The sequence below is a fragment of the Aulostomus chinensis genome, chromosome 5 (genome assembly GCF_037954235.1).
Source record: "Aulostomus chinensis isolate RoL2024-O1b breed Wild chromosome 5, RoL_Achi_v1.0, whole genome shotgun sequence".
Classification (NCBI taxonomy): domain Eukaryota; kingdom Metazoa; phylum Chordata; class Actinopteri; order Syngnathiformes; family Aulostomidae; genus Aulostomus; species Aulostomus chinensis.
In genome coordinates this window covers 1,621,469-1,649,343 of record NC_141324.1, presented here as the reverse complement: position 1 = coordinate 1,649,343, position 27,875 = coordinate 1,621,469, and the positions used below count along the sequence as shown (strand labels likewise).

General features: G+C 45.7%; 3 long non-coding RNA genes across 4 annotated transcripts; 2 read left to right on the top strand and 1 right to left on the bottom strand.

Annotated features, from left to right (window-relative positions):
- Positions 1 to 7,127: 7,127 nt before the first annotated feature.
- Positions 7,128 to 8,943, bottom strand: LOC147260851 (uncharacterized). The gene is made up of 3 exons (XR_015116011.1): positions 7,828 to 8,943; positions 7,498 to 7,623; positions 7,128 to 7,331 (listed from the first exon to the last, which is right to left on the bottom strand). It is a non-coding gene; the product is annotated as an uncharacterized LOC147260851 (long non-coding RNA).
- Positions 8,944 to 14,657: 5,714 nt separating this feature from the next.
- On the top strand, positions 14,658 to 16,668 carry LOC147260850 (uncharacterized). Of its 2 annotated transcripts, XR_015116010.1 has the most exons (4): positions 14,658 to 14,679; positions 15,732 to 15,903; positions 16,108 to 16,233; positions 16,408 to 16,668. It is a non-coding gene; the product is annotated as an uncharacterized LOC147260850 (long non-coding RNA). The 2 variants fall into 2 exon arrangements; XR_015116009.1 differs by lacking the exon at positions 14,658 to 14,679 and having other exon boundaries at positions 14,788 to 15,903.
- Positions 16,669 to 19,132: 2,464 nt separating this feature from the next.
- On the top strand, positions 19,133 to 27,605 carry LOC147260849 (uncharacterized). Its single transcript, XR_015116008.1, has 4 exons — positions 19,133 to 19,208; positions 20,118 to 20,468; positions 20,574 to 20,792; positions 27,392 to 27,605. It is a non-coding gene; the product is annotated as an uncharacterized LOC147260849 (long non-coding RNA).
- The last annotated feature ends 270 nt before the right edge of the window (positions 27,606 to 27,875 follow it).

The following is a 27,875-nucleotide window of genomic DNA, read 5'->3' as shown; positions in this document are numbered from 1 at the left end:
CACACACAAGTGTCACACATGCATCTGAACACACACACCTCACATATGCATCTGAACACACACACATACACACAAGTGTCATTCATGCATCTGAACACACACACACCTCACACATGCATCTAAACACACACACACCTCACACATGCATCTAAACACACACAAACCTCACACATGCATCTGAACACACACACACAAGTGTCACACATGCATCTGAACACACACACCTCACATATGCATCTGAACACACACACATACACACAAGTGTCATTCATGCATCTGAACACACACACACACCTCACACATGCATCTAAACACACACACCTCACACATGCATCTAAACACACACACCTCACACATGCATCTAAACACACACACCTCACTCATGCATCTAAACACACACACGTATCACACATGCATCTAAACACACACACGTGTCACACATGCATCTGAACACACACACACAAGTGTCACACATGCATCTGAACACACACACGTCACACATGCATCTGAACACACGCACACCTCACACATGCATCTGAACACACACACGTGTCACACATGCATCTGAACACACACACATACCTCACACATGCATCTGAACACACACAAACAAACCTCACACATGCATCTAAACACACACACGTCACACATGCATCTAAACACACACACCTCACACATGCATCTGAACACACACACCTCACACATGCTTCTAAATACACACACCTCACACATGCATCTAAACACACACACGTCACACATGCATCTAAACACACACACGTCACACATGCATCTGAACACACACACATACACACAAGTATCATTCATGCATCTGAACACACACACACACCTCACACATGCATCTAAACACACACACCCCTTACACATGCATCTAAACACACACACACACCTCACACATGCATCTGAACACACACACACCTCACACATGCATCTGAACACACACACAAGTGTCACACATGCATCTGAACACACACACGTGTCACACATGCATCTGAACACACACACACCACACACATGCATCTAAACTCACACACACCTCACACATGCATCTAAACACACACACGTCACACATGCATCTAAACACACACACCTCACACATGCATCTGAACACACACACCTCACACATGCTTCTAAATACACACACCTCACACATGCATCCAAACACACACACGTCACACATGCATCTAAACACACACACGTCACACATGCATCTGAACACACACACATACACACAAGTGTCATTCATGCATCTGAACACACACACACACCTCACACATGCATCTAAACACACACACCCCTTACACATGCATCTAAACACACACACACACACCTCACACATGCATCTGAACACACACACACCTCACACATGCATCTGAACACACACACAAGTGTCACACATGCATCTGAACACACACACGTGTCACACATGCATCTGAACACACACACACCACACACATGCATCTAAACTCACACACACCTCACACATGCATCTAAACACACACACACCTCACACATGCATCTAAACACACACGTCACACATGCATCTGAACACACACACTTCACACATGCTTCTAAATACACACACCTCACACATGCATCTGAACACACACACACCTCACACATGCATCTGAACACACACACAAGTGTCACACATGCATCTGAACACACACACGTGTCACACATGCATCTGAACACACACACACCACACACATGCATCTGAACACACACACACCTCACACATGCATCTAAACACACACACACCTCACACATGCATCTAAACACACACACCTCACACATGCATCTGAACACACACACACCTCACACATGCATCTAAACACACACACACCTCACACATGCATCTGAACACACACACACCTCACACATGCATCTGAACACACACACACCTCACACATGCATCTGAACACACACACACCACACACATGCATCTAAACTCACACACACCTCACACATGCATCTAAACACACACACACCTCACACATGCATCTAAACACACACACCTCACACATGCATCTGAACACACACACTTCACACATGCTTCTAAATACACACACCTCACACATGCATCTAAACATACACACGTGTCACACATGCATCTAAACACACACACACCTCACACATGCATCTAAACACACACACCTCACACATGCATCTGAACACACACACTTCACACATGCTTCTAAATACACACACCTCACACATGCATCTAAACACACACGTGTCACACATGCATCTGAACACACACACACAAGTGTCACACATTCATCTGAACACACACGTCACACATGCATCTGAACACATGCACACCTCACACATGCATCTGAACACACACACACATACCTCACACATGCATCTGAACACACACACACACACCTCACACATGCATCTGAACACACACACACAAGTGTCACACATGCATCTGAACACACACACGTGTCACAAATGCATCTGAACACACACACACGTGTCACACATGCATCTGAACACACACACGTGTCACAAATGCATCTGAACACACACACACGTGTCACACATGCATCTGAACACACACACGTGTCACACATGCATCTGAACACACACACACGTGTCACACATGCATCTGAACACACACACGTGTCACAAATGCATCTGAACACACACACGTGTCACAAATGCATCTGAACACACACACGTGTCACAAATGCATCTGAACACACACACGTGTCACAAAACAGAAATCCAGGGTTTAGGGACTAAAAAAGACCCAGAGACCCACAACAAAAATAATAAACCAGTATTTCCATGGATAAGGAAGCCTAACAAGGTCACCAAGAGATGGAAACAACTTGGAGGATAGAAAATTGTTTCAGTTTATCTGACAGCTGATTGGAGACGTGGCTCAAAAGCGACCGTTACCATAGAGATGGGAACAGAAAGCTGACACAAGAGGAAGGTTCCAGCTCTGAAAAAGGACTTTGATCCAAATCTTGAACTGCCAGTAGAAATATCCTTTTGTATGTTGACCTTTGTTGACAGAAGTCACTTTAGCTTGGCAGTGAAGAGAATGGCTGCTAGCTTGACAAAGAACTGCACAAACCAGGTTCAAGCTGGACTTTGGACCCTGGTATCTGCAACGACTCCATCAACTCCTAATCTAGCAGCTCTGCTGGGTCCAACTATTTTACAGAACATTTGACAGACCTGTGGAGCAGTGAGGACACACAAGAGTGGACCTTTGCTATCTGGGTGTCCTCCAGTCAGGTGACTGAAGTCATCCGGTCAGGTGACTGAAGTCATCCGGTCAGGTGATTGAAGTCATGTCAGTCACGTGACTGAAGTCATCCGGTCAGGTGACTGAAGTCATCCGGTCAGGTGATTGAAGTCATGTCAGTCACGTGACTGAAGTCATCCGGTCAGGTGACTGAAGTCATCCGGTCAGGTGACTGGAGTCATCCGGTCAGGTGACTGAAGTCATCCGGTCAGGTGACTGAAGTCATCCGGTCAGGTGACTGGAGTCATCCGGTCAGGTGACTGAAGTCATGTCAGTCAGGTGACTGAAGTCATCCGGTCAGGTGACTGAAGTGATCCGGTCACGTGACTGAAGTCATGTCAGTCACGTGACTGAAGTCATCCGGTCAGGTGACTGAAGTCATCCGGTCACGTGACTGAAGTCATCCGGTCAGGTGACTGAAGTCATGTCAGTGATGTCACTTGGCAGGCCTGTCTTTGCCGTCTCATTCCAGAAAAGAACCCAGACTCCACCTGTGGCTCCATGATCACTGATGGACCTCTGGTTGGAGGCTGGACGATGATGTTTGGACTGGAAGGAAAACTCCTTGTCCAAATTGATGGTGTTCAAATTTAAAGTCCCACAATCAGAAGCAGCTGAATCTGACAGGTGGAGGTTTGGAACTACAAGATGGTGATGTTTTCTTGACTCCATGCTCTGACTGTCAGGGTGGATGACAGCTTCTTCTGCTGCTGCATCTGAGTGGCTAGGATGGGAGGTTTTACCTCCCCAGGTTGTCTGGTTCCAGGGGACATTTCAAAATTCCAGTCCCCAGCCTGGGCTGAACCTCAAACAGAAGTCAGTGAGGATGGGCATCCCTGTAGGTGCTCAACATGCAGCAAAGGATTTAGTGACAGAAGACATTTGGATGAACACATGAGAACACACACTGGGGAGAAACCAAAAATGTACCTGGCACGAGGCTAAACATGAATTAATTTTGACCCCATCTGGAACGACATCAGTCTGGATCCTGTCATGTTTCAACTCACTCTACTTCCTGTCACATGGATGACCCATGATCGTCCTTGGACTCAGAGACAGAACCGTGTGTGGAAAGAGGATTCCCAGGAATCACTTTCTCTTTAAAGTGGAAAGCCTTGATGATTGGTGGGGCTGACTGCTGACCCGATACCGGTGAGCGTGTTACGTCATTTCCTGCCTGTAATCCTGTCGCTGTGTTGTTCACTCTCTCAATGCTCCCTCAGGTGTACTGCTAACTTCATCGCTTTAAGCACCACTGTATACGACGTTTTGGTGTAATACAGAGGTTTCTGTCACTTCAGTCTTTAGCAGGACTTTGCTCTGAAATTCCTCGTTCTATTTGTTCTATTTGCCACAGGTCCACTAGCTCACCTTAGCATACTAGCTATGGCCGCTCTCTCTCTTTCCACCTCTCCCCCACCTCTCCCTCCCTCTCCTGCTCCATGTGCCAGATGTTTAGTGACTCCTCTGCCTCCTTTAGTGCTAATGGTACGTGTAAAAAGTGTAGTTTGTTTGTAGTCCTGGAGGCGAGGCTTAGAGAGTTAGAGCCTCGGCTCCGCACCATGGAAGCTAGCGCTAGTCCTTTACCTTCAGGAGCTGCTCAGTCCACCTTAGCGGGTGCGGAGCCACCTAGCCTAGCCACCGCTAGCAGCTCCCCCGCAGCTCCCGAGCAGCCGTGATGTCACCCAGCGGGCTCAGGTGAGCCCCTGCATGGTTTCTCCCTCTCTCTTTGTTTCCCTCCTCCCTCTCCTGCTCTTAGGAAAGATCCAGGAGGACGCTGGCTGCTTCCTGTTCTGCCCTCCCACCTGACATCTGGGAGAAGAGTTGATTGGAGCCTGGTTGCCCCTCCACCTGGCTGGTTCCAGGGAGGCCTCTTTATCAGCCACTCCCCTGCTTTGTTCTGGGTCTCTCTCTCTCTCTCTGGCGGCCTGCTGAGCAACATACTCTGAGAAACCACTTTGTAAGATCAACTTATTTGGAAGTGGGAGGTGGTCGGTTGAGGTTAGATTGGGGTACCCCACACCTTACATCACGTAGTCTTCTTTTGTATACCACACTAGTTTATGGGTTGGTGCCATCCTTGTACGTTTTTGACAACCTTGATGAGTTAGACGGGCAGGCCTTTTGCTACTTGTGTTTCTTGTGTCAGGAAGATTTCAGTTAGGCCTTGTTTTGATATGTTAAGTTAATTTGTTTGGCACAATCCCCTCACGGCCTACCTTCCCTCCCACTTTGTACACAACTCTTGTTCTTGTGGTCACTTCTATTTTTGTGAAATAAATAATTCTTGCACTGATAATTTTCCACTTGGCTGTTTGTGTTATTCCTTGTGTGGCCACAAGGAACGTAACAATGAGGCAGACACTGGAAATGTTCTCCCTGAAGGAAGTGAGCTGTACAAAGTGGACAAAAATGTCTGCTGAGAAAAGTTCAGCTAAAGAGAACAGCTGTAGTCAGAGGTGTTGTTCCAGTGGTGCCTGGTTCACTCCCAGTCTGAGCTGCTAATGTTAGCATGAAGCCTCCTTCTATCAAGATAAGAAACATGCTGAAGTCCATGAGTTAGCAAATGTCCACGTTAGCAGAATGTCAGCCTGAGCCAACATTAGCTTGCTGGCTAACTTGCAAAATAGCACAAGCTAGCTGAGAGCAACACTAGCTAGCTTTGACTTCTGCATGCAGGGTGCAGCAGGGATTTCTGGCCCCATGAAGACTGATCACAATGGAACCGCACCACCAGAGACCTCCATATCACGGTCAAGAACGCCCTTTCCACCAAAGAACTCCACCAGAATGAGGGACACCAGCCACTCCTGACTGATTCCAGTTGGATGGCGTCATGTAGCTGTCACAATCACGAGAGCGCAAATCCAGACTAAACGAGCTCAGGATCAGGAAGGGAGGGCATCAGAAACAGAACATTGAGAGGTCCAAAGTAATATTGTGGCCATGAAAGTTTTTGTCTTCAGTGTCTCAACTGTGACAGAGAGCAGCTGCTGAGGCTGGCCCTAAGATCTGCTGCTATAGGCTCAGACTGCTGGGATCTCCCATGATGCACTGGGCTTCTCTCTCCTCCTCCTGTCCTCATACGTGTTCCTGACTCCTCTTCTTCTCCCCTCATCCCAGATCCTGGTGCTGGTGGAGGAGGCTCCAGACCTGAAGAGGCTCCAGCTGCCACCCGTAGCTCCACCTGCTCACGTCCTCGTCTGTCCATCAGTCTCTCCTCCTTTCTCTCTCTCTTTATCTCTGTCCCTCTCTCTCCTTCTGTCTCTCTGTCTTCCTCCATTCTCTGTCTTTGTCTCTGTCCATCAGTCTCTCCTCCTTTCTCTCCCTCTTTATCTCTGTCCCTCTCTTTCCTTCTGTCTCTGTCTACCTCCATTCTCTGTCTTTGTCTCTGTCCATCAGTCTCTCCTCCTTTCTCTCTCTTTATCTCTGTCCCTCTCTGTCCTTCTGTCTCTCTGTCTTCCTCATTCTCTGTCTTTGTCTCTGTCCTTCTCTCCTGCTCTCTCTCCGTCCCCACCGATCCTGGATCTGCTCCACCTTCCTGCTGGTAAAGGAAGGTTCTGGTGGCTGCTGTTGCAGGATGTGCTGCTGATGGAGAATTGTTAAGGCTCTGACATCTGCAGTGCTGAACTAGGAGTCAAAGGCTCTGACATCTGCAGTGCTGAACTAGGAGTCAAAGGCTCTGACATCTGCAGTGCTGAACTAGGAGTCAAAGGCTCTGACATCTGCAGTGCTGAACTAGGAGTCAAAGGCTCTGACATCTGCAGTGCTGAACTAGGAGTCAAAGGCTCTGACATCTGCAGTGCTGAACTAGGAGTCAAAGGCTCTGACATCTGCAGTGCTGAACTAGGAGAAAGCTCAGAATCCAGAAATGTTCAATAATATGTTGTTTACAATGCACTCAACAGTCCTATTTTGAGCAATTACAGACTTTTTTTATCTACTTACATGGCCCAAATTGCCCTGGGGGTCTGCCAGATAAGGGAACAAGGCAGTGATGCCCATTGCACATTCCTCTTGCACACGCCTTGAAGGACTTGCCCTACAGGGTACACACACACACACACACACACACACACACACACACACACACAAGATACAAACAAAAGTATTGTTTCCTGATGCCTTCTGCAAAAAAAGGCTCTTGGTCTGCACCAATTAAAACAAAAAGTGTACATTGGGTGCTCATGTTCATCATGCCGTCATACCCATGTTCACTGGCCATGTGTGCCACCAGTATCTTCACCATGTCACGTCTCCGAGAATCTGTCAGACTTTTTGTCTGAGCATGCTCATTCATGATCCTCTCCCCTCCAGGTTTCTCCTTCAGAATCCTTTCAATCATCGAAGTGGGAGAAGGTAAACGACTATTCTGTCAATCTCAGGTTGCAACACGAAGGGGGCTGAGTCAAAATGACAATATGAAGGCACGAGAATAAGTGAGTGGCCACCATCCCCCCTTTACTTCAAAACTGGACATGGGCTTTTCCCCCTTATCAGAATCAGCATCTCGATTTCAAACAGTCATCAAGGCTCACCTGAGCGAGACGAGTCTGGTCAGCTCTGTTACTTCGGGCAGGACTTGGCTGCAAAATGATGACGTCATCAGAGTCCCCCTCGTTTTCCACACTGGAGCTGAGAAAGGAGCTTCTGGAGCTGGCAATGGAGTGGCTTGAGGGGCTTGCTGAATCTAGCAGTCCAGGTGTGATACTATCAGCAAGAGGGGATCATTTGCAACACGTAGAATGGAAAAAGATTATGTTCGATGAGGATGGATCCATGTTGCATTACATTGGGTGTTTTGAAACAAAGAGCATTTTGAAGTGCAAAAATACTTCACATTCTAGGTTAGCAAGGACTGTGTGCATTATATGACTCCGAGTAATAAGTGCCACACCTTCAGGATGTGAGCCTTGAGGTAAACGCACCTCAAGCACACCCAGGTGTGGTTTATTCACAAGAAACGTAAACGCCTACTCATCAACCTCAGTGTTCAGATCGTCATAGACTTTTAAATCCAAGATTGGAATTGCAAATTTCTTGGAAACTGCAGACAAAACAAGATTGCACAACATTGATGAATCTGACTGCAATGTATTTATTTTATTATTATTAAAGGCCATGCATCTGTGTCACTATAATTCAAACCACTTTAACCATTAACCCATTTTGGGCGGGAACACCTCTTGGTGTTTTAAGCATTATAGCGTCATGCTTTAACTGTTGAAAAATAGAAGATCTACAAGCGCAAAGTCTGCCCCCGAGTAGTGCACTATGAGCTTGCAGATCTGATATTTTTTCAAGAATCTTGAAAAGGTGCCTAAAATCTTTCACAGTCAACATTTGTAACACAAATCTTTGCTTCTGTCCCTGAAACAACAGATATTCAGATGGGGGTCTGCGGCCAAAGACATATAATTTTGGGGGATCCTTGACATGAAATATTGAGCGCCACTGATACAAAAACATAAGACTTTTTTGTTGTTCTTTTCAGAAAACTGTTTGAATATCAATATTAGCAGATATACAAGCTTGTAGTGCACCACTGAGTGCTGTTTTGTGAGCTCGTACAACTGCCATTTTTGAAAAAGCATTAAAATTTGTGCAAATATTTGTCTAAATATAATTTTTTAAAGCAAACATTTTCAACTCAAATCTTTCTCAGGGCCCCTGGAACAACATATTTATAGATGGGGGCTGCAGTCAAAATACACTATTTGGTAGATGACAATTCTATTCCATGTGCAATTTGTTTCACTCACCACACTCCAAAAATGAATTGAAGGTCAGTTGCCCTTCATAGCAAATGTACTTCTGCCTGTGGAGACACTTCACCCTGACAGCTTGCATCCTTTGAGGCAAATAAAGAGATACAATATAACACAAGTGGACTCTTGGTTGTGCAATAAAACCTCAAGAGTTAAAGATCTAGAAGGGTCAGTTTGGGTTAGCAACTCTCCATTTAGCTGGGGACCACCTGGAATTCGCTCAAGGACAACTGGGGGTCCCCGGACTACTTTATTATTTTGATTTGATCTGGTGAAAACAGGCTCCACCAATCAAACCGCTGGTGAAAACAGGCTTCGCCAATCAAACTCTCTGGTGAAAACAGGCTCCGCCAATCAAACTGCTGGTGAAAACAGGCTCCGCCAATCAAACTCTCTGGTGAAAACAGGCTCCGCCAATCAAACCGCTGGTGAAAACAGGCTCCGCCAATCAAACTCTCAGGTGAAAACAGGCTCCGCCAATCAAACTGCTGGTGAAAACAGGCTCCGCCAATCAAACTCTCTGGTGAAAACAGGCTCCGCCAATCAAACTCTCAGGTGAAAACAGGCTCCGCCAATCAAACTCTCTGGTGAAAACAGGCTCCACCAATCAAACTGCTGGTGAAAACAGGCTCCACCAATCAAACTGCTGGTGAAAACAGGCTCCACATATCAAACTCTCTGGTGAAAACAGGCTCCGCCAATCAAACTGCTGGTGAAAACAGGCTCCACCAATCAAACTGCTGGTGAAAACAGGCTCCACCAATCAAACTCTCTGGTGAAAACAGGCTCCGCCAATCAAACTGCTGGTGAAAACAGGCTCCACCAATCAAACTGCTGGTGAAAACAGGCTCCGCCAATCAAACTCTCTGGTGAAAAAAGGCTCCGCCAATCAAACTGCTGGTGAAAACAGGCTCCACCAATCAAACTGCTGGTGAAAACAGGCTCCACCAATCAAACCGCTGGTGAAAACAGGCTCCACCAATCAAACCGCTGGTGAAAACAGGCTCCGCCAATCAAACTCTCTGGTGAAAACAGGCTCCGCCAATCAAACTCTCTGGTGAAAACAGGCTCCACCAATCAAACTGCCTCAACTCAACAAGTTTTTTGACGGAAGTTCTTTTTCTCTTCCAGCCAAATTCAGACGTGGCCAACCAACTCAGCAGCAGCTGGACAGATGTGTGGAGAGCCTGAGATGGGAACAAACAAACCCAAATAGGAAACGCTGCTGAAGCTGTGGACGCCACCCCATAAAGAGGACATGTCGACCAAGAAGGAGCTCATCAAGAGTGTGATGAAGCCCAGGTGGAGGGGCCTCTCCATCAAAGACTTTGACGGAGACAAAGGAAAAGGTAGGCCATGGGATTTTCTTTGGAAGGAGAGAAAATGTCTCCACATCGAGAGCATCTGAACAATTGTGGCTACATTTTACCAGCACCCAGAGCAGCCTGCAATGTTTCATGGCTCCTAACGTTTGACTCCAAGTTTCATCTCCTCTTGTGTACATGGGTGATGGCAAATGGCAGATTTCTCCAAGGGGAGATAATGTGTGACACCACGGCAGAGTCACCCAGCTTCAGAAGGGAGAACCATGCTGGGCTCATGAAGACAGGAGGTGTGTTTGGCCCTGAGCTGAAGCTGACGCTTGAATTTCATGGAGGAGTTCTAATAGCCGTGGTCTGTGCTTTCATGCCTTTATTTGGACACTCAAGAATGGAAAGCTTTTATTTTGAAATGATCCTGAAGTCACTCCACATCCTAGTTTGACTCAGTGGTCTGTGCTGTCTTCAGAACAGGCCCAGAACACCCACTCAACATGTGGAGTGTGTGGATGTGGGACACCAATCAGAGATGTTGATTGTAAAGCTGTCGAAACTGCAGGAGGGAAGATCCATTCAAACCTTTATTGCCACGAGAGGCTAGCGGCACACTGGGGAGGCAGAAACAGCACAGGAACAACGCAGTCCATTCACTTCCTCATAGGCTGCTCTCTTGCGCCCTCTACAGGGTCAAACTAGTTCTAGTTCTTCCAAGTTCCCACATCCTTCCCCTTCAGCGAGCTCTATATATTCCCAACAGGAAACAAAACCAGAACAAACAAGATTTTGGAGGAAGGTGCTGGACCTCCACCGCTCTGGCTGGGCTGCTAGGAGGCTCCGCCCCCGTGAGCAGGCAACGCTTTTGCTGTCCTCTCCTCTTTTTCCTCACACACGCGCACACACACACACACACACACACACACACACGCTTGCCCAGCTCCCATCCACACAATCACCATCACAGTCACCTCCTTCCCACACTCAGACATTCTCCTCCTTTGACAATCAACCAGGAGAACTGCTGGACTGTGTGTGTGTTGACCTCTGACCTCCAGGTCAGACACCAGGACAATCAGTGCACTGTGGAATGCTTCTTACGCTGTATTGGTCTGAAGAGCGTCCGTATTGTAAATATTTCCTCATGGCCATGTTTTTCCATCCTGGTAATCTTGTCACTGTCTCATATTTATGGATTCACAATTATAAAGTACGGTGCCACTTGAACTTCTTTGTGTTCAGCCTTGTCCTTCTGCACTCCTTGAGTGAATCCAGTCTTCTGAGCCTCGCCAAATCTCAGTTCCTTTTTCCTCCTACTTTGGGACCTCTTATTGATCCACTGGTGACACATTGGTGCTAAATTCAGTGTCATGTCCCACTGTAACAGAGGGCGCTGTTGTCCACCTTAGTCCCTCCCAAACTGATCATTTCATCCATAGAGCAGAAGGCACCTTAGCAACAACTCTGGACTCTGCTGGCCCCCTAAAGTAGAAAACTATGAACCCAAGGAAACAAGCACCTTGGTACGGTTGTGGAACCTGACAGCTTCAACAAGAAACCCAGAAACTGGAGAGAAGATGGCGCTGCTCCAAACTGGAGGAGTCACATGGAGTCTGGCAAGATGGCCTTAGAACCTAGAAGAAAGCCCCTGGTAGAACCAGAGCAGCCGACTACTCAGCACTAATAGAGTAACTCAAGAACAACCCAGGTTCCTCTTCAGTACTGGAGCCAGACTACTGAACCAAGTAGTCCTGTTTCCCTGGGCAGCAAAGAGTTCATGGACTTCTTTAACGACAAAATTCTCCTGATTAGAGAGAAACTTCTTCTCCTGCTGCCATCAGCTGACAACATGGCCCCTAGAACCCAGAACCTTAGAGGCAGCTGGAGGACCAGACACACACTTGGATAGTTTTTCTCCCATCAGCCTTCATGAGCTCAGTTCAATAATGTCCTCCTCTAAACCTCCACCTGTCTCCTGGACCCCATCCCAACTAAGCTGCTCCAAGACTCTCTCCCCTCGTTAGCACCTCCCTCTTAGATATGATCAATGTGGCGCTGGTATCTGGTTCCGTCCCTCAGTCCTTTAAAGTAGCAGGAATGAAACCCTCCTCAAAAACAAGCCTGGATCCAGAAGTTCTACCAACTACAGACCAACATCACATCTTCCTTTTCTCTCCAAGGTTCTGGAGAAAGCAGTTGCTAAACAGCTCTGGGACTTCTCCACAGCAACAGCTGATTGGAGGATTCAGTCAGGTTCCAGGTTCATCCTAGCACAGAAACAGAACTAGTCAAAGGTACCAGTGACCTCCTGCTGGTACCAGATGAGGGACTGGTCTCTGTGCTGGTCTGATTTAGATCTCAGTGCAGCTTTGATACCATTGACCACCATATCCTTCTACAGGGACTGGAACCTGTCACTGGTATGAAAGGAACCACACTAAACTGGTTCAAGTCATATTTACTGGGTAATCTCAGTTGGTACCAGTTAATGATGGTTCCTCTGAGACCACTACAGTCAGTTCTGGTGTTCCTCAAGGGTCTGTGCTTGGACCAGTCCTCTTCACCCTGTACCTGCTTCCTCAGGTCACATGATCAGGAAACTCTCCATTAATGTTCACTGCTATGCAGACGACACTCAGCTGAACTCATCAATGATCCACATGGAACAAACCAGCTGACTGAACTGGAGGCCTGTCTGAAGGACAGGAAACATGGAGGACCATCATTTCCTTTATTAAACTCTGATAAACTGAAGTTCTGGTGCTGGGCCCAAACACCTGAGGACCACCTGATCTGATGAGACAGGTACCCTGGATGGCACCACCCTGGCCCCCAGCACCACTGTAAGGAACCTAGGAGTTCTCTTTGACCAGGACCCTTTAACTCCCACATTCAACAAATCTCCAGGACGCCTTCTTCCATCTACGTAACATCACTAAGATCAGACACATCCTGGCTCAAGAAGATGCAGAAAAACTAGTCCCTGCTTTTGTCACTTCCAGGCTGGATTACTGCACCTCCCTCCTACCAGGCTGGACTAATAAGTCCCTAAAGACTCTCCAGCTGGTCCAGAACGCTGCTGCCACGTGTTGACTAGAACTGGTAGCAGAGACCAGGTCTCTCCTGGACCAGAGGAAAAACTGGGGAGTAATTTTCCCAGAGTAATTATTTTAGAGTTATTATTTTCCTCTTCAGTAGTCGTATCTACTCATTTGGAGTCATAAATATCTCCTGTGACCAATAGAGTGAGAGCAATTTTCCAGAAGAATTTCTATTGGAGTAATACAGTAAGGCCCCGCCTACTATGTCCAGGTTTTTGAATTCTAAAGGCGCCATTGTCTCAGCCCGCACTTCTCCGCATCGGCATTACTCGGCACTCGCAGAGTCTGCAGACGGGACCACAATAATACCGTACATTGGACTTCATATTTTTCCTCACTTTGATGGATCAGAAACCAGGTCAGACTATTATTGTTTAACTTAGTAAACAGCAATGTTTGTTACTGATTTGCAACTTTTCAGCTGGCCACAGCTACTTACCCACAGACGTTAGCATGTTTGCTAGCACCAGGAGTACTACTAATTATTAGGAACAGTATTGGCAAGGCTATGTCATGCATATTCATTCGTGTATTTACAAGGGAGGGATGGTTCACATTAAAAATCAATATGTCGGTTTTCACATTCATGTGAATCGTCCAGAATTAACCCTGAAGCTCGTTTCCATCTGCAGCCCCTGAGCAGGCTTTTTGTGGTCATAAAACTATCCATACAAAAACTGACATCGATAAACTATGCAACAAGACAAGTAGACATCGTACAGGAGACGGAACAATTGTTCGACGTTTTAATGGTGGCCGCACTCGCCGAGACACGTGTGTTTGACTCTGAACAGAGTGATTTGGTTTGCTTGTCCTTCATATCTCGTCCGCCGTACATCTACAAAACGCTGAATTTTCGAATCATATAATGTCAAATCATATAGTCAATGCCTGAACTGTTGTGCCCGATGTCGGTGGTTTTCAACAAGTAGTCCGGGGACCCCCAGTTGTCCTTGAGCGAATTCCAGGTGGTCCCCAGCTAAATGGAGAGTTGCTAACCCAAACTGACCCTTCTAGATTCTTTAGCTCTTGACCCTTCTAGATCTTTAACTCTTGAGGTTTTATTGCACAACCAAGAGTCCACTTGTGTTATATTGTATCTCTTTATTTGCCTCAAAGGATGCAAGCTGTCAGGGTGAAGTGTCTCCACAGGCAGAAGTACATTTGCTATGAAGGGCAACTGACCTTCAATTCATTTTTGGAGTGTGGTGAGTGAAACAAATTGCACATGGAATAGAATTGTCATCTACCAAATAGTGTATTTTGACTGCAGCCCCCATCTATAAATATGTTGTTCCAGGGGCCCTGAGAAAGATTTGAGTTGAAAATGTTTGCTTTAAAAAATTATATTTAGACAAATATTTGCACAAATTTTAATGCTTTTTCAAAAATGGCAGTTGTACGAGCTCACAAAACAGCACTCAGTGGTGCACTACAAGCTTGTATATCTGCTAATATTGATATTCAAACAGTTTTCTGAAAAGAACAACAAAAAAGTCTTATGTTTTTGTATCAGTGGCGCTCAATATTTCATGTCAAGGATCCCCCAAAATTATATGTCTTTGGCCGCAGACCCCCATCTGAATATCTGTTGTTTCAGGGACAGAAGCAAAGATTTGTGTTACAAATGTTGACTGTGAAAGATTTTAGGCACCTTTTCAAGATTCTTGAAAAAATATCAGATCTGCAAGCTCATAGTGCACTACTCGGGGGCAGACTTTGCGCTTGTAGATCTTCTATTTTTCAACAGTTAAAGCATGACGCTATAATGCTTAAAACACCAAGAGGTGTTCCCGCCCAAAATGGGTTAATGGTTAAAGTGGTTTGAATTATAGTGACACAGATGCATGGCCTTTAATAATAATAAAATAAATACATTGCAGTCAGATTCATCAATGTTGTGCAATCTTGTTTTGTCTGCAGTTTCCAAGAAATTTGAAATTCCAATCTTGGATTTAAAAGTCTATGACGATCTGAACACTGAGGTTGATGAGTAGGCGTTTACGTTTCTTGTGAATAAACCACACCTGGGTGTGCTTGAGGTGCGTTTACCTCAAGGCTCACATCCTGAAGGTGTGGCACTTATTACTCGGAGTCATATAATGCACACAGTCCTTGCTAACCTAGAATGTGAAGTATTTTTGCACTTCAAAATGCTCTTTGTTTCAAAACACCCAATGTAATGCAACATGGATCCATCCTCATCGAACATAATCTTTTTCCATTCTACGTGTTGCAAATGATCCCCTCTTGCTGATAGTATCACACCTGGACTGCTAGATTCAGCAAGCCCCTCAAGCCACTCCATTGCCAGCTCCAGAAGCTCCTTTCTCAGCTCCAGTGTGGAAAACGAGGGGGACTCTGATGACGTCATCATTTTGCAGCCAAGTCCTGCCCGAAGTAACAGAGCTGACCAGACTCGTCTCGCTCAGGTGAGCCTTGATGACTGTTTGAAATCGAGATGCTGATTCTGATAAGGGGGAAAAGCCCATGTACAGTTTTGAAGTAAAGGGGGGATGGTGGCCACTCACTTATTCTCGTGCCTTCATATTGTCATTGTGACTCAGCCCCCTTCGTGTTGCAACCTGAGATTGACAGAATAGTCGTTTACCTTCTCCCACTTCGATGATTGAAAGGATTCTGAAGGAGAAACCTGGAGGGGAGAGGATCATGAATGAGCATGCTCAGACAAAAAGTCTGACAGATTCTCGGAGACGTGACATGGTGAAGATACTGGTGGCACACATGGCCAGTGAACATGGGTATGACGGCATGATGAACATGAGCACCCAATGTACACTTTTTGTTTTAATTGGTGCAGACCAAGAGCCTTTTTTTGCAGAAGGCATCAGGAAACAATACTTTTGTTTGTATCTTGTGTGTGTGTGTGTGTGTGTGTGTGTGTGTGTGTGTGTGTGTGTGTGTGTACCCTGTAGGGCAAGTCCTTCAAGGCGTGTCAAAGAGGAATGTGCAATGGGCATCACTGCCTTGTTCCCTTATCTGGCAGACCCCCAGGGCAATTTGGGCCATGTAAGTAGATAAAACAAGTCTGTAATTGCTCAAAATAGGACTGTTGAGTGCATTGTAAACAACATATTATTGAACATTTCTGGATGCTGAGCTTTCTCCTAGTTCAGCACTGCAGATGTCAGAGCCTTTGACTCCTAGTTCAGCACTGCAGATGTCAGAGCCTTTGACTCCTAGTTCAGCACTGCAGATGTCATAGCCTTTGACTCCTAGTTCAGCACTGCAGATGTCAGAGCCTTTGACTCCTAGTTCAGCACTGCAGATGTCAGAGCCTTTGACTCCTAGTTCAGCACTGCAGATGTCAGAGCCTTTGACTCCTAGTTCAGCACTGCAGATGTCATAGCCTTTGACTCCTAGTTCAGCACTGCAGATGTCAGAGCCTTTGACTCCTAGTTCAGCACTGCAGATGTCAGAGCCTTTGACTCCTAGTTCAGCACTGCAGATGTCAGAGCCTTTGACTCCTAGTTCAGCACTGCAGATGTCAGAGCCTTTGACTCCAAGTTCAGCACTGCAGATGTCAGAGCCTTTGACTCCTAGTTCAGCACTGCAGATGTCAGAGCCTTTGACTCCTAGTTCAGCACTGCAGATGTCAGAGCCTTTGACTCCTAGTTCAGCACTGCAGATGTCAGAGCCTTTGACTCCTAGTTCAGCACTGCAGATGTCAGAGCCTTTGACTCCTAGTTCAGCACTGCAGATGTCAGAGCCTTTGACTCCTAGTTCAGCACTGCAGATGTCAGAGCCTTTGACTCCTAGTTCAGCACTGCAGATGTCAGAGCCTTTGACTCCTAGTTCAGCACTGCAGATGTCAGACCCTTTGACCTTGATTTTAGCAGTTCTTCAAGAAGGGTGCGTGTTTTTTCATTTTAAGGAGAAAATAAAAGAAGAAAAAGTTATTATGTGAACAGTGCAAAGAATGCTTTTTTGCTCCAGTGGTGACAAATAAGACTGGGGCTCTGCTGTGATTTAAGTAATTTCATTTATAAACAATATAAACCAAAAAAAATTCCATAAATTAGAAAATAAGTGTTAAAAAAGTAGTGACATTGGCTGATCTACAAGCTCACAATGCTGTGAGATTGTAGATCTTATGTTTTCACTAGTTTGGGTCTTGGGCAAACATCTAGATGCATCCTGCAACTGGAAAGTGTCGCAGCAGTGTGTGTGGTTCCAACACTTCCAGGTGGTCCAGATGCTGGCGACAGAACCCCTTTCAGCGAGGAAAAGCAGCTAACCACAGAAACCCAGTGTCATGAGGCCATCGCACTGATTGTAAAGGACCACACTAGTCCTTGCATGTGTTTGTTTCATCTCAGTGAAATATTCTAAATGTGTATTGTTTACATTCCGTTTTATTAACAAATATAAACTCTCAAAGTTATTAATTAATGCTTCTATTTTTGTGTGTGTGTTTTAAAATAGTTGGTAGGTGAAGTTGTGAGTGACTCCTGTATGTGTAGGACTGTTGTATGGATTTGGGAGATTGAATTTTGTCCTCTGAGTGACACCGTAGCTCCACAAGAGGGAGAGACAGGTAAAGGTAACCCAACAGGAGTTGGTAATGAGGAGGCTGCTTTGTTTGAGCCTGGGCCACAAAGGTTTGATCTCCAGGCTCCAGCGTAACTTCTGCTTCATTTGCACAGAAAAGAACATTGACGCCTGTTTAAACAGAAGAAAAGATTAAAAGTATTGAAGCATCCTTGGTGAGCGCAGTGAGGTATGTTTGTTTATCTTGAAACATTGTATTATTGCAACATTGTGAGTTTGGATCAGTGTGCATGGAACACTTTGTTTGAAGGAATGTTTGGTTGATGTTGTAATATTATGGACAAAATTATGAAGATTGTACTGTGTTCCATGTGTGACATGTAGAGCTGGCTCAGGTGAGCCCCTGCATGGTTTCTCCCTCTCTTTGTTTCCCTCCTCCCTCTCCTGCTCTTAGGAAAGATCCAGGAGGACTCTGGCTGCTTCCTGTTCTGCCCTCCCACCTGACATCTGGGAGAAGAGTTGATTGGAGCCTGGTTGCCCCTCCACCTGGCTGGTTCCAGGGAGGCCTCTTTATCAGCCACTCCCCTGCTTTGTTCTGGGTCTCTCTCTCTTTCTGGCGGCCTGCTGAGCAACATACTCTGAGAAACCACTTTGTAAGATCAACTTATTTGGAAGTGGGAGGTGGTCGGTTGAGGTTAGATTGGGGTACCCCACACCTTACATCACGTAGTCTTCTTTTGTATACCACACTAGTTTATGGGTTGGTGCCATCCTTGTACGTTTTTGACAACCTTGATGAGTTAGACGGGCAGGCCTTTTGCTACTTGTGTTTCTTGTGTCAGGAAGATTTCAGTTAGGCCTTGTTTTGATATGTTAAGTTAATTTGTTTGGCACAATCCCCTCACGGCCTACCTTCCCTCCCACTTTGTACACAACTCTTGTTGTTTTGATCACCCCTTTGTGAAATAAATAATTCTTGCACTGATAATTTTCCACTTGGCTGTTTGTGTTATTCCTTGTGTTGCCGCAAGGAACGTAACATACTGTGAAGACTGTATGGTGACTTGTTTGTTTTATGTTTTGTATACTCTGACACAGTTTTCACGGTGCTCTGGTGAACGTGACGACGCTGCTCTCACTAAAATAAAAGACGCCTTAGGCATCAGTCGAGACTCTCTTTGGGGATCCAAGGGTTGCTACACTGATGAAGCATACAACTGATGAGGTAATCATGAAGGAGAAGATGAAACAGACCTTCACCCATCGCCAAGCAATGGTTCACAATCCAGTGAAGTCCTCTGAAATATTCACCACCTTTCCAAGACTTCCTGACATCGCAGGAATGGTGTGTGGCTCTTGAAATGAAACATAACTAACCCTTTTACAGCTGAAGCCGATTCTAAAAAAAAAGGCTTCTAAATCCTGTTTTCTGAAAAAACTTTCTGTCAGGGGTTCTCAAACCATTCCATGACAAGGACACCAAAAATGATGTGTAATTGGCCACGACCCCCATCTGAAAATGTTGTTTCAGGTCCCCCCAGAAGCAAAGATATGAATTCAAAACGTGTGCCCTCAAAGAATATATCAAAGATTTGTGCCACCTTTTCACTATTAGATCCACGTGAACTTGTATCATGTATATGCTTGACTTATAAGTACACATGAGTTCAAAGTATCATGAACAGATAATACATAAGACAACAGAAAAACACTTCCTATCAATCTCAGCAACAGAAAGCATTTCCTGAAGCCACCTCTTGAAACATGGAGCCCTCCAGTTTAATAATTTGAATTCTTTAGCTGCAACCATGCCTGCTTGTAGAGCCTGTTTTTGAAAAGGAGGAAGAGTCCTCGTCCTGTCAGAGCAACCAAATACAGCAAAGTTCCAGTCTTGTTTGGAAAACCAATCCAATATATCCCACCAGAAGTTACTGAGAACAGGACAGTGCCAGAAGAAGTGTGCCATCGATCCTTCAGCACTACGACATCCATCATACGTGGGAGAAACAGATCCAAATATCTGACTAAGCCCAATTTTGGAAAAATGAAGTATACGCAAGACTTTGAATTGAATCAGTCTGTATCTCGAATCGATGGAACATTCCTGTACACTGACCAGGCTTTCCTCCCACAGTGCCTCTGACACTGGGACGTCCAGTTCTTTGGCCCAGGCCTCCCTGAGAGGACTGGCGTCTACTGGAATCAAAGGCAGTGACCAAGCGAGAAATCAAATGTTGGGAGTTCCACGTGAGAGAAGTAAATCTTCAAAGATGTTGCTCTTTGGTTTAATGGTGAACTCTGGAATATCCTCGCACACAATGATGCCAAAGTGTGTCTGAGGAAGGAGGTGTTCAGATTGGAGCTGAAGGAATGAAGCAGATTTGTTATCAACCATCTTCTCCAGTGGAACAGAGTCCTCTCTTCCTCCATTCCAGAAGCACACTGTCCATCATCGCTGGCTTGAACAAATGGTTCTATGATACAGGTGTGTGGATTGACACATCTGACATTCCAAGCAATTGTTTAATAAGATTCCAGATCTTCAGAGGGTTTCAAAGAATAAAGTTATGACCAAGTCATTTGTCAGCAGGCTGCGCTCCCCAGTAAAGCAGTGCAGGAAGAGAGGTCCCTGAAACTGACACAGACTGGATTTTCAGCCGGGACGGGGAGACAGCAGACCAGTCATCGCCAGGGGAGCCCCACTGTCCAGTTTTCTGATGAATCGTCCCTACTTGAAAGGGCTCAAGAATACACAAGTGGTATTCCTCTTGGTTTGACCATTTATTTTGAAGGGACCAATTTGGAGCAGGTAAGAGTCCTAGGATGGACAAGGAAATAAAAGGGTATATTTCAGTTCCAAGAATAATTTACATTTCCCTTCAACATGAGCAAAATTATGCTAATTATGCAGAGCCCAATTTACTTGTAAACAATACTTTTCTATTTACAATTTACACATTCGCACCATCGCATTCAAGTTTGACTATGAAGGAGGAGGCTAGTCATGCAATATGGACAGAATGATCATCAGAAATCCATGAAACAATGTTTCCAGGATCACTACATAAGGCTTGGCCTGGTCTAAGCTACTTTGTGATCTATATTATTATGATTATGATTGTTGTTATTATTATTATTATTATTGTTATTATTGTTATTATGATTATGATGATGATGATTATTGTTATTATCATTATTATTATTATTGCTGTTATTATTGTTATTATTGTTATTATGATTCTGATTATTGTTATGATTATTATTATTATTAGGATTATACTTATTATTGTAATTGTTATTATTATTGTTATGATTATGATTGTTATTGTTATTATTATTGTTGGCGTTGTCAAGCATTAGCCAAATTAGCCACACACTATGAAACAATACATCATCATCATAGTCCTTTGAATTAGATGACACTTCATTGAATGCCTGCAGACTAGCACACACTATCAGACTACATTCCCCATAATCCTCTGCGACATCAGGAAACAAATTGGTGTGCTGTTTTCAAACTCTTGTTTCCAACTAAACAGCCAACAGCAACAGATGCACTTTGTGACACACATTGAGAACATGACCGCTGCATCAGTGGACTATGGACGACATCAAGTTGATTCAAATGTCTTCATTTTAAATTCACCAAGCAAACGCTCCACACTGGTGATGGGTGGATGAGGCGTCATGAAGCGTCATGAAGCGTCATGAAGCGTGTCGACACAATGACACACTGTGTTGATACTGTGTCACTGAATACTGGCACCTGCTGGACTTTAAACTTCCCTGCAGGCTTGACAGACTGACCTGACACTGATTTGATGACCTGGTGTACACAATAATGTCATTGAAGTCTTTGCGTTCATATTGGATCATTCCATGTCTTTAAACAATGTGAAGATGTATCTTAATGTGAAAATCTAAGTGAAAATGTTGGTAATGAGGACGCTTGAGGACTTTTACAAATTTTTATTTCAAAAAATTCGTTTTTCTGACATTTTAAAATTAAGTCTGTTACGTTTTTTTGATAAAACTTCTCCAGCTGTCGAAAACACGGCACAGATGAGGCTGGAGTGCAAAGAAATTGTAGGGACAGCTGGTAGAGGTTTGGACAGATTGTCTTTTGGTTGGCCCAGTAACTCACTGGATCCTGGGCCCTGGAAGTACTGCCCTCTGCCAGGTATCTCTGCACCTCCTGGAAGGCATCAGCTGTGGCACTTTTTGTCTGCCTGCCCACTTCCATGTCCAAATGTTGTCAAAGGTTATCTCAAAAACAACAAACTGGCATTTTAGGACATGATTTCCCACAACAACAAACAATGCAGGTTCCTGTGGACCAAACAGCAGCTAAGAAGGTAGTGTTGGTGTCTCTGTTCCTCTCCAGAAGCACACAACTGTTGACAGAAGGCTTGGCTTTCCAAGAGAACACACTGACACTGGTGTGGTAGCCCTGAGTGTCGTGACTGAACAACCATCAGTCTTAGACTGTTAAAGAGGCTAAGAGAGGACACTTGTCAGACATTATTGTGTCTGATCGCCACAACCCACGTGTGCTATTTAAAACCATTGACTCTGCTCTGAATGCCCCACAGCCTGTCTGCCTGGAAGCACCCACTGAAATGTGCAATGACTTCCTGCACTTTTTCATTGACAAGGTTGTTATCAGGAGGGCTCTCATCTCAGCTCCTGCCGCTGACCCCTCTGCTTCTGTCCGTTGCCCGGCTGTGTTCGATAAGTTTGAGCCTGTGACTTTGTCATTTTTAAAGATGTGGTTGGCCACATGAAGCCATCAGGTTCCCCTCATGATTCTGTCCCTCCTCATTTTTAAAAGAGGTTTTCCCCAGTATGGGGCAGTCAGTTCTGGGCGTTAGTAACAGCAGTCTGTCTTCTGGTGTTGTCCCCATTAGTTTTAAACATGCAGTAGTGCAACCACTGCTTACGAAACCTGGCCTTGACAGCACTGTATTGGCTAACTTTAGGCCCATCTCTAAGTTGCCTTTTATTTCTAAGGTCTTGGAGAAAGTTGTGTCTGCTCAACTGAAGTCTTTTCTGGATGAGCATGATATTCTGGAGGTTTTCCAGTCAGGTTTTAAGACTCTGCATAGCACAGAGTCAGCACTGCTTAGGGTCTTCAATGACATCCTCCTGGCAAACGACTGTGGAGATGATGTGATTCTTGTCCTGCTGGACCAAACTGCTGCCTTTGATACAGTGGATCACAATATTTTATTATCTCGGTTGCAGCACCTAGTGGGCATTTGTGGTAGTGCTCTGCGGTGGTTTAGGTCCTATCTGACAGACAGAACTCTGTGTGTAAGCTTTGCTGGTTCTGAATCTTCCCCTGCTCCTCAGTCATTTGGGGTTCCACAGGGCTCAATTTTAGGGCCTCTCCTTTTTTCATTGTATGTACTTCCTCTGGGCTCCATTCTCATCAGCATGGCATCTCTTTTCACTGCTATGCTGGTGACAGTCAGATAGATGTGCCACTAAAGAAGAAAGATGCTCTCTCAATCAAGCCACTTCTGTTATGTCTTGATGACATTAAAGCCTGGATGGCCCTAAACTTTTTCAATTTTAACGAGAAGAAAACTGAAGTGATGGTGTTTGGTCCCAGTGGCTCCTGTGAACCTCCCCCTATTGACTTGGGCCCCTTGGCTCTGTATGTGAAGCCAACTGTTTCAAACTTGGGTTTAAGATGGACAGGGATTTCAAACTAGATCGTCAAATAGGTGCAGTGGTGAAGTCCATTTTCTTTCATCTGAGGCTGTTAGCAAAAGTGAAGCCCTTTCTTGCAGGAGAGCATTTTGAGACTGTGATTCATGCCTTCATCACTTCTCGGCTTGATGATTGCAGTGCTCTTTACTTTGGAATCAGCCAGTCCTCCCTCTCACGTCTCCAGTTGGTACAAAATGCTGCTGCTCGACTTTTAACCGGAGCAGGAAGAAGGAGCCCATCGTTCTGGCCTCCCTCCACTGGCTGCCTGTGCACTTCAGGGTTCATTTTAAGATTCTTTTATTTGTTTTTAAATCCTTAAATGGTCTGGCCCCCCTTACCTCTCTGAGCTGCTTCACCCTCGTGCTCCTGCTCGGTGCCTCAGGTCAGCTGACCAGCTGCTCCTGGAGATACCGAGGTCTAAGCGGAAGCTCAGAGGGGACAGAGCCTTTTCTGTTGCTGCTCCCAAATGATGGAACGATCTGCCTTTGCACCTCAGACAGGCTTCTTCACTGTCCATTTTTAAAACTAATCTTAAAACCTATTTTTATTCCTTGGCTTTTGACCCAGCATGAGACTTTGCTCCTGTTTTAGTATTTTTATTGTTCTTCACTTGATTATTATGTTTTATGACTATTTATGTACAGCACTTTGTTTTCAGCTGTGGTTGTTTTTAAAGTGCTTTATGAATAAAGTTGAGTTGAGTCTTAGTTTTCAAAGACCTTCTGCCCTTGGAGGAGAGTTTTAGGCCTTCCTGGTGTTGCTGGACAGGCGGAGCAGGGACCGAGCAAAGCTGTGGTTTCTAAGAATGGAGAAAGTCCCTGACAACATGACGCTTGGGCCCAGAGTTCAAATACTGAACCTTTCCTTCAAGTATCTCTACATCAGTTCCTTTGTTCCACATCAAAACCACTGTTTTGGCAGTCCAACACTTCATCGGACAGTTGTATAAAACAATGCTGCATTCCTACTTTGCCAGGTTGCCTTGAATGTGGCGTCACTTCCTGTTCTGACACTCTGCTGCTTTTTCAACATTTTTAACAAGAAATGTTTGTTCACAATTCACTGAAACGAGTGTGTTCAATGCCACACATTTACAGACCTTTGTGTTTCCTTGAAGGTTCATGTTGGAACACTGAACGTAGTAAAATCTGTTCTTTAATGGGAAATCCCTGTAGATGAAGTGGAACATTCCAGAACTTCACTTTAACACACTCCAATTCCAGAGCTTCTGTTTGAATGGAGCTGTTGTTCATGGATTTTGATGGACGATGCTTGGTTTTCCATTGTCCAATGAATGTTTGACCCTTCCAGTCCTCTAAAGTGATGGACTAATACTGGCAAGATGCAGAAATCCTCTATTGTTCAAAGCACAGATTCTGTGTTGATACATTGTTGTAGTTTTTATACTTGGAGAAACCAGAATCTGACAGGAAATCACTGTAGAAAGTTGGCTCAGTTTCAGAAAGTAACAACTCAGTAGCTTCACTTGACAGTGACGGACCTTAAACTGGGCTATTTTGATGGACTCCGCTTGCTTTTCCACTGTCAAATGAACTTTTCTAATGGGAAATTCCTGCTCATAGACTGGTTTGTTTCATAAATGAACCAGTAAGAGCCCTGAACTGAGAGAAGAACCTGAAAGGTCCTTGTTCTTCATGTGTTTTCCATGATGGGCCTGTTTTCCTGCAGTTGAAAGCACATTTCTCAACACTAAATGGACTGTAATTTCATCAGTTTGGACTGGGAAAGCTGCTGGGTATTTTTACAGTTTCTTCCATGGAATTTTGTGGAACAGTTCATGACTGTAATTGGACGGTACCGTCTGGAAACGCTGCTGCCAGACTTTTGACCCTTTTTTTTACAGTGCAGTAAAGACCCAGGCCCTTAGACCTGTCCAGCCTCACACCATCTGGAGGTGTTGGTGCTGAATGGGCTTGTTCAGTGAACCCTTGGGGCTCCATCCACCAAAACCTGTCCACGTGGTCTCGGCCCCACTAGGACCAGGTCCTGTGTGTTTCAACTCTCTATGTACCAGGGCCCAGGAGCTGGAGGGCTCCTGAAACAGCAGTGTTGGTTTAGGTTGAGGGACAGAGTTGCTGAAGTTGGGGTTTTTGAATGTAGACACTGAGAGGACGGTCTCCAGTGACCTTTGACCTTGACAGAGGCCTTCCCACACCTGTTCTGGTTTGACCTGATTTGGGCTCTAGAGAGAGGAGAGGACAGGAGAGGAGAGAGAGGAGAGGAGAGGAGAGAGGAGAGGAGAGAGAGAGAGAGAGGAGAGGAGAGGAGAGAGAGGAGAGGAGAGAGAGGAGGAGAGAGAAGGAGAGGAGAATAGAGGAGAGAGAGAGAGGAGAGGAGAGAGAGGAGGAGAGGAGAGAGAGAGGAGAGGAGAATAGAGGAGAGAGACGAGGAGAGGAGAGGAGAGGAGTGGAGAGGAGAAGAGACAGGAGAGAGGAGAGGAGAGAGGAGGGGAGAGGGGAGGAGAGGACTCCATGTGGCTCATGGATCCCTGCATGGAGAGACCGTCCCTTCTCCTTCTCTGTGTCCACAAAGCCACGGCGGTGGAACCAAAGGTCTCCAATGTGCAGGGTCCTTGACAAAGTGGGGCTTCATGGTGGTGGACTGATGGCTCTACCTGCTGCTACAACACAGGCTTGGGGTTTCTCCTCTGGAGCACACAAGGTTGAGGTGGGTTTTCTAGCCCAGCCTGGAAGGCTCTCACACACTCGCCAGAATTCAGTTTCTTTGATGTGTCCTGAGATCAAAGACAGAATTCTAGGATCAAATACACTGGGAAAGCCCCCTGATGACATCATTAGGAATCTGACTTGGATCTGGTCCTCACCTGAGCCGGTTTCGTTGCAGCTCCTGGTTTTTGCGACTGCACTCGTGGACACGTTCAAAGATTTCTCAGTTTTCCACAGCGCCTGACCTTCAGGTCTGAGAGGACTGATGGATGGTGGTTCCTCTCTACTGAGCTGCTGGTTCCTGCCATGACAGGAATTCTACCAGTTGGTAAAGGGAGCTGTCAGCTGGGGACAAACCTGACTTCTGCTCAGCTCCACTGATGCTCCACCCCAGGAAGAAGGTAGGAAGTTCCACCAAGGAACCTGACAAGGTGAACCTGAGAGGGGAACCTTTTCAGGTGATGACATCATGAAGCTCCCTGAGAGAAGGACGAGTAGAGGGAGGGCACTTTGAGGAGCTAGAATATCAAACCTGTTCCAGTTCTTAACAATTCTTGGCTCTACTCCATGACTCCATGTATCTTGTTTGATATATTTGATGTCTTCAGTATGAATCTCCAAAGTAGAAGGTAGTCCAAATAAAGGACACCACTGAAGAAGAGGGTGTCCTCACTTCTGAGTGGTAGTGAGTGGCTGCTCTGTCCATGTCCTGTTTTTAAAGTACTATTTATTTAGTGGCTTTAGGGGCAGACAACAAAAACAGCATCCCATTTTTAAAGTGTTGCATCGTGAGGTGTAGAGGTCCCAGGTGGAGGGAGGACTGCTACCCACAGTTCTCTGTGCTGCCTTGACCCCCCCCCCCCCCCCCCCGCTGAGCCTTCTGTTCAGCAGCCTGTAGCTGCCGTGCCACACGGTGCTGAGGCCCTGCCTCAGTTGTAGAGAGCAACACTCCAAGAGCCAGGATCCAAAAGGGTAACAGCTCACCTTCACTATCTTTGTCCAACAGAACCCCCACCAGCTTCGGGTGGTGGACCAGGCCCCCAGCTCTGGCTGTGATGGAGTTCTGTGGCCCTGATGGTGTCCACTTGTTTCCAGGCCAGACCAGGCTACCAGGAGACATGTGTGGAAACAGGGAAAGGGTGGTCCACCACCCATTCTCCTAACCCAAACCCAACCCCCACTGAGGAAGCAGCGTGTGATCCCAACCCACTTAACGGCCGCACCTTTGCACCTCCCTGCTGGATTTGTAGGCATGGCTTGTGACCAGGACATGGATGAATCCTGAGGGTTCCTTCCAGTGTCACTGCAGGCAGCATTGCAGAAACACATCAAAACAGGATTACAGTTCAATAGCAGGGATTTTCAGGGAGTTCAAGGTGCTGGGGAGAAGTGGGGTCCCAAGAACTGAAGGACTGTGCACCCCCTTTCTCCTCCTCAGACAGGTCTTTGCCCTCCTTCCCAACCAATTTTGTTGGGTTTTTCTTTTGATC